Source organism: Pseudophryne corroboree, chromosome 3, assembly GCF_028390025.1.
Source record: "Pseudophryne corroboree isolate aPseCor3 chromosome 3, aPseCor3.hap2, whole genome shotgun sequence".
In the NCBI taxonomy this organism is placed as follows: domain Eukaryota; kingdom Metazoa; phylum Chordata; class Amphibia; order Anura; family Myobatrachidae; genus Pseudophryne; species Pseudophryne corroboree.
The window spans coordinates 136,183,327-136,189,636 of NC_086446.1; the positions used below are offsets into that span (position 1 = coordinate 136,183,327).

Here is a 6,310-nt window from a genome sequence, read left to right on the forward strand (position 1 = left end):
GAGTTGTTACAGTGCCCAGCTTCTGCAAGAAATCAGCTTGAATGCTTCAGGGGCTGGGGCATAGCCAACATGAGCCCTGCACCGAAGGAGGGTGGAGGTGTTTAATGCGAACTATAGGTCATCCAAGCGCCGCAAAAGGCCGCCATGCCCTGCATGCCCCTTTTCTCTTTTCATATGCAGACGAGGGTTGAAGCCAACTTTGACCCACTGCTTGGATGACATCACCATATGCAAATCCATCTGCTGCAGGCCTTCCCCCAGGAATGCTTGCACTAGTTGTTGCATTTGGTTTGTTGTTTGGGGGTGCTTCAGTATTAGGCAGCCTTCTGCCCTCCCATGTTCATCTGAAAATATGTGTTCTCCCTGCAGTTGTTGTCCCCAGATGAGAGTTCCCTTGTGCTGCCTCAGTTGAATCTTCTTTACTTGACAGAGATGTGCCTGAGCATCGGCCCTCCCCAGCCCTATCCCAAATCATACTTATTTTGCATAGGAGATACCATGGTCATGAAGATTGTTCTCCCAGGGTGAGGTTCATTCATTGCATTCTGGGTATGCTGACCCCTGTGATTTCCCCAAATGTGGGAAACTTGACTGCATTATTTGTGGTAGTGGGGGACTGTGTTTGTGCTTTCCTCTGGTCAGCTCTGGTAAAAGTCAGATTTCTTTGTCTCAGATCTTCCTCTAGCCTTGTTCTTCTTTCGAGAGTTCCCTTGTGCTGCCTCAGTTGGATCTCCTTTACTTGACAGGGGGGTGCCCAAGCAGCGACCCTCCCCAGCTCTAGCCCAACTCCTACTTACCTGCCAGGTGAGATACTATGATCATGAAGGTGCTTCTCCCAGGGCAAGGCTCACCCATTGCACTCTGGGTGTGCTGCCCCTGTGATTTCCCCAAATGTGGGAAACTTGACTGCATAATTTGTGTTTCCACTGGTCGGCTTTCATATAATTCAGATCTCTTTGTCTCAGGTCTCTCTCCAGCCTAGTTTGCAGTCTGTTTCCACTTCTTTTTTTTTGAGCCCCTCCCTTCTATACCCTTGTGCACTATCCTGACTTCTCCTCCTGTCTGCTTACTTTGTGCCTTCCAATGCACAATGCAAACTACAGGTAGTGCTGCAGGGCCCACAAACTTTTACTTGCATTACAGAGCAGCTCTGGAGCTGTTACAGTGCCAAGCTGCTGCAAGAAATCAGCTTGAATGCTTCAGGGGCTGGGGCATTGCCAACATGAGCCCCACACCGAAGGAGGGTGGGGGTGTTTAATGCGAACTAAGGGTCATCTAAGCGCCGCAAAAGGCCGCCATTCCCTGCATACCCCTTTTCTCTTTTCATATGCAGATGAGGGTTCCAGCCAACTTTGGCCCACTGCTTGGATGACATCACTGTATGCAAATCCGTCTTCTGCAGACCTTCCCCCAGGAATGCTTGTACTAGTTGTTGCATTTGGTTTGTTGTTTGGGGGTGCTTCAGTATTAGGCAGCCTTCTGCCCTCCCATGTTCATCTGAAAATATGTGTTCTCCCTGCAGTTGTTGTCCCCAGATGAGAGTTCCCTTGTGCTGCCTCAGTCGAATCTCCTTTACTTGACAGAGATGTGCCTGAGCAGCGGCCCTCCCCAGCCCTATCCCAAATCATACTTATTTTGCATAGGAGATATCATGGTAATGAAGATTGTTATCCCAGGGTGAGGTTCATTCATTGCATTCTGGGTATGCTGACCCCTGTGATTTCCCCAAATGTGGGAAACTCGACTTCATTATTTGTGGTAGTGGGGGACTGTGTTTGTGCTTTCCTCTGGTCAGCTCTGGTAAAAGTCAGATTTATTTGTCTCAGATCTTCCTCTAGCCTTGTTCTTCTTTCGAGAGTACCCTTGTGCTGACTCAGTTGGATCTCCTTCACTTGACAGGGAAGTGCCCGAGCAGCGACCCTACCCAGCTCTAGCCCAACTCCTACTTACCTGCCAGGTGAGATACTATGATCATGAAGGTGCTTCTCCCAGGGCAAGGCTCACCCATTGCACTCTGGGTGTGCTGCTCTTGCGATTTCCCCAAATGTGGGAAACTTGACTGCATAATTTGTGTTTCCCCTGGTCGGCTCTCGTATAATTCAGATCTCTTTGTCTCAGGTCTCTCTCCAGCCTAGTTTGCTGTCTGTTTCCACTTCTCTTTTCTTGAGCCGCTCCCTTCTATGCCCTTGCGCACTATTATGACCTCTCCTGTCTGCTTACTTTGTGCCTTCCAACGTCAATGCAAACTACAGGTAGTGCTGCAGGGCCCACACCCTTTTACATGCTTTACAGAGCAGCTCTGGAGCTGTTACAGTGCCCAGCTGCTGCAAGAAATCAGCTTGAATGCTTCAGGGGCTGGGGCATAGCCAACATGAGCACCACACCGAAGGAGGGTGGAGGTGTTTAATGTGAATTAGGGGTCATCCAAGCGCCGCAAAAGGCCGCCATGCCCTGCACATCCCTTTTTTCTTTTCATATGCAGACGAGGGTTGAAGCCAACTTTGACCCACTGCTTGGATGACATCACCATATGCAAATCCATCTGCTGCAGGCCTTCCCCCAGGAATGCTTGCACTAGTTGTTGCATTTGGTTTGTTGTTTGGGGGTGCTTCAGTATTAGGCAGCCTTCTGCCCTCCCATGTTCATCTGAAAATATGTGTTCTCCCTGCAGTTGTTGTCCCCAGATGAGAGTTCCCTTGTGCTGCCTCAGTTGAATCTCCTTTACTTGACAGAGATGTGCCTGAGCAGCGGCCCTCCCCAGCTCTATCCCAAATCATACTTATTTTGCATAGGAGATACCATGGTCATGAAGATTGTTCTCCCAGATTGAGGTTCATTCATTGCATTCTGGGTATGCTGACCCCTGTGATTTCCCCAAATGTGGGAAACTTGACTGCATTATTTGTGGTAGTGGGGGACTGTGTTTGTGCTTTCCTCTGGTCAGCTCTGGTAAAAGTCAGATTTCTTTGTCTCAGATCTTCCTCTAGCCTTGTTCTTCTTTCGAGAGTTCCCTTGTGCTGCCTCAGTTGGATCTCCTTCACTTGACAGGGGGGTGCCCGAGCAGCGACCCTCCCCAGCTCTAGCCCAACTCCTACTTACCTGCCAGGTGAGATACTATGATCATGTAGGTGCTTCTCCCAGGGCAAGGCTCACCCATCGCACTCTGGGTGTGCTGCCCCTGTGATTTCCCCAAATGTGGGAAACTTGACTGCATAATTTGTGTTTCACCTGGTCGGCTCTCGTATAATTCAGATCTCTTTGTCTCAGGTCTCTCTCCAGCCTAATTTGCAGTCTGTTTCCACTTCTCTTTTCTTGAGTTGCTCCCTTCTATGCCCTTGCGCACTATCCTGACTTCTTCTGTCTGCTTACTTTGTGCCTTCCAACGCACAATGCAAACTACAGGTAGTGCTGCAGGGCCCACACCCTTTTACTTGCCTTACAGAGCAGCTTTGGAGCTGTTACAGTGCCCAGCTGCTGCAAGAAATCAGCTTGAATGCTTCAGGGGCTGGGGCATAGCCATCATGAGCCCCACACCGAGGGAGCAACTCGAAAGAAGAACAAGGCTAGAGGAAGATCTGAGACAAAGAAATCTGACTTTTACCAGAGCTGACCAGAGGAAAGCACAAACACAGTCCCTCACTACCACAAATAATGCAGTCCAGTTTCCCAAATTTGGGGAAATCACAGGGGTCAGCATACCCAGAATGCAATGAATGAACCTCACCCTTGGAAAACAATCTTCATGACCATGGTATCTCCTATGCAAAATAAGTATGATTTGGGATAGAGCTGGGGAGGGCCGCTGCTCAGGCACATCTCTGTCAAGTAAAGGAGATTCAACTGAGGCAGCACAAGGGAACTCTCATCTGGGGACAACAACTGCAGGGAGAACACATATTTTCAGATGAACATGGGAGGGCAGAAGGCTGCCTAATACTGAAGCACCCCCAAACAACAAACCAAATGCAACAACTAGTGCAAGCATTCCTGGGGGAAGGCCTGCAGCAGATGGATTTGCATATGGTGATGTCATCCAAGCAGTGGGTCAAAGTTGGCTTCAACCCTCATCTGCATATGAATAGAGAAGAGGGGCGTGCAGGGCATGGCGGCCTTTTGCGGCGCTTGGATGACCCCTAGTTCGCATTAAACACCTCCACCCTCCTTCGGTGTGGGGCTCATGTTGGCTATGCCCCAGCCCCTGAAGCATTCAAGCTGATTTCTTGCAGCAGCTTGGCACTGTAACAGCTCCAGAGCTGCTCTGTAATGCAAGTAAAAGTTTGTGGGCCCTGCAGCACTACCTGTAGTTTGCATTGTGCATTGGAAGGCACAAAGTAAGCAGACAGGAGGAGAAGTCAGGATAGTGCACAAGGGTATAGAAGGGAGGGGCTCAAAAAAAAAGAAGTGGAAACAGACTGCAAACTAGGCTGGAGAGAGACCTGAGACAAAGAGATCTGAATTATATGAAAGCCGACCAGTGGAAACACAAATTATGCAGTCAAGTTTCCCATATTTGGGGAAATCGCAAGAGCAGCACACCCAGAGTGCAATGGGTGAGCCTTGCCCTGGGAGAAGCACCTTCATGATCATAGTATCTCACCTGGCAGGTAAGTAGGAGTTGGGCTAGAGCTGGGTAGGGCCGCTGCTCGGGCACTTCCCTGTCAAGTGAAGGAGATCCAACTGAGTCAGCACAAGGGAACTCTCGAAAGAAGAACAAGGCTAGAGGAAGATCTGAGACAAAGAAATCTGACTTTTACCAGAGCTGACCAGAGGAAAGCACAAACACAGTCCCCCACTACCACAAATAATGCTGTCAAGTTTCCCACATTTGGGGAAATCACAGGGGTCAGCATACCCAGAATGCAATGAATGAACCTCACCCTGGGATAACAGTCTTCATTACCATGATATCTCCTATGCAAAATAAGTATGATTTGGGATAGGGCTGGGGAGGGCCGCTGCTCAGGCACATCTCTGTCAAGTAAAGGAGATTCAACTGAGGCAGCACAAGGGAACTCTCATCTGGGAACAACAACTGCAGGGAGAACACATATTTTCAGATGAACATGGGAGGGCAGAAGGCTGCCTAATACTGAAGCACCCCCAAACAACAAACCAAATGCAACAACTAGTACAAGCATTCCTGGGGGAAGGTCTGCAGAAGACGGATTTGCATACAGTGATGTCATCCAAGCAGTGGGCCAAAGTTGGCTGGAACCCTCATCTGCATATGAAAAGAGAAAAGGGGTATGCAGGGAATGGCGGCCTTTTGCGGCTTTTGGATGACCCTTAGTTCGCATTAAACACCCCCACCCTCCTTCGGTGTGGGGCTCATGTTGGCAATGCCCCAGCCCCTGAAGCATTCAAGCTGATTTCTTGCAGCAGCTTGGCACTGTAACAGTTCCAGAGCTGCTCTGTAATGCAAGTAAAAGTTTGTGGGCCCTGCAGCACTACCTGTAGTTTGCATTGTGCATTGGAAGGCACAAAGTAAGCAGACAGGAGGAGAAGTCAGGATAGTGCACAAGGGTATAGAAGGGAGGGGCTCAAAAAAGAAGAAGTGGAAACAGACTGCAAACTAGGCTGGAGAGAGACCTGAGACAAAGAGATCTGAATTATATGAAAGCCGACCAGTGGAAATACAAATTATGCAGTCAAGTTTCCCACATTTGGGGAAATCACAGGGGCAGCACACCCAGAGTGCAATGGGTGACCCTTGCCCTGGGAGAAGCACCTTCATGATCATAGTATCTCACCTGGCAGGTAAGTAGGAGTTGGGCTAGAGCTGGGGAGGGTCGCTGCTTGGGCACCCCCCTGTCAAGTAAAGGAGATCCAACTGAGGCAGCACAAGGGAACTCTCGAAAGAAGAACAAGGCTAGAGGAAGATCTGAGACAAAGAAATCTGACTTTTACCAGAGCTGACCAGAGGAAAGCACAAACACAGTCCCCCACTACCACAAATAATGCAGTCAAGTTTCCCAAATTTGGGGAAATCACAGGGGTCAGCATACCCAGAATGCAATGAATGAACCTCACCCTGGGAGAACAATCTTCATGACCATGGTATCTCCTATGCAAAATAAGTATGATTTGGGATAGGGCTGGGGAGGGCCGCTGCTCAGGCACATCTCTGTCAAGTAAAGAAGATTCAACTGAGGCAGCACAAGGGAACTCTCATCTGGGGACAACAACTGCAGGGAGAACACATATTTTCAGATGAACATGGGAGGGCAGAAGGCTGCCTAATACTGAAGCACCCCCAAACAACAAACCAAATGCAACAACTAGTGCAAGCATTCCTGCGGGAAGGCCTGCA

At 49.3% G+C, this 6,310-nt stretch overlaps 11 non-coding genes across 11 annotated transcripts; 6 read left to right on the forward strand and 5 right to left on the reverse strand.

Moving 5' to 3' along the window:
• Positions 1-473: 473 nt before the first annotated feature.
• LOC134898805 (U1 spliceosomal RNA) lies at positions 474-637 on the forward strand. The gene has a single exon (XR_010172496.1). It is a non-coding gene; the product is annotated as a U1 spliceosomal RNA (small nuclear RNA).
• Positions 638-789: 152 nt separating this feature from the next.
• On the forward strand, positions 790-952 carry LOC134899265 (U1 spliceosomal RNA). The gene has a single exon (XR_010172945.1). It is a non-coding gene; the product is annotated as a U1 spliceosomal RNA (small nuclear RNA).
• Positions 953-1,626: 674 nt separating this feature from the next.
• On the forward strand, positions 1,627-1,790 carry LOC134899096 (U1 spliceosomal RNA). Its single transcript, XR_010172781.1, has one exon. It is a non-coding gene; the product is annotated as a U1 spliceosomal RNA (small nuclear RNA).
• A 152-nt stretch (positions 1,791-1,942) lies between these two features.
• Positions 1,943-2,105, forward strand: LOC134899276 (U1 spliceosomal RNA). Its single transcript, XR_010172956.1, has one exon. It is a non-coding gene; the product is annotated as a U1 spliceosomal RNA (small nuclear RNA).
• Positions 2,106-2,775: 670 nt separating this feature from the next.
• Positions 2,776-2,939, forward strand: LOC134899036 (U1 spliceosomal RNA). Its single transcript, XR_010172722.1, has one exon. It is a non-coding gene; the product is annotated as a U1 spliceosomal RNA (small nuclear RNA).
• A 152-nt stretch (positions 2,940-3,091) lies between these two features.
• On the forward strand, positions 3,092-3,254 carry LOC134899485 (U1 spliceosomal RNA). Its single transcript, XR_010173157.1, has one exon. It is a non-coding gene; the product is annotated as a U1 spliceosomal RNA (small nuclear RNA).
• Positions 3,255-3,611: 357 nt separating this feature from the next.
• Positions 3,612-3,775, reverse strand: LOC134899057 (U1 spliceosomal RNA). Its single transcript, XR_010172743.1, has one exon. It is a non-coding gene; the product is annotated as a U1 spliceosomal RNA (small nuclear RNA).
• Positions 3,776-4,449: 674 nt separating this feature from the next.
• Positions 4,450-4,612, reverse strand: LOC134899375 (U1 spliceosomal RNA). The gene has a single exon (XR_010173052.1). It is a non-coding gene; the product is annotated as a U1 spliceosomal RNA (small nuclear RNA).
• Positions 4,613-4,764: 152 nt separating this feature from the next.
• Positions 4,765-4,928, reverse strand: LOC134899194 (U1 spliceosomal RNA). Its single transcript, XR_010172875.1, has one exon. It is a non-coding gene; the product is annotated as a U1 spliceosomal RNA (small nuclear RNA).
• Positions 4,929-5,602: 674 nt separating this feature from the next.
• On the reverse strand, positions 5,603-5,765 carry LOC134899439 (U1 spliceosomal RNA). Its single transcript, XR_010173118.1, has one exon. It is a non-coding gene; the product is annotated as a U1 spliceosomal RNA (small nuclear RNA).
• Positions 5,766-5,917: 152 nt separating this feature from the next.
• Positions 5,918-6,081, reverse strand: LOC134898842 (U1 spliceosomal RNA). The gene has a single exon (XR_010172532.1). It is a non-coding gene; the product is annotated as a U1 spliceosomal RNA (small nuclear RNA).
• Between the last annotated feature and the right edge of the window lie 229 nt (positions 6,082-6,310).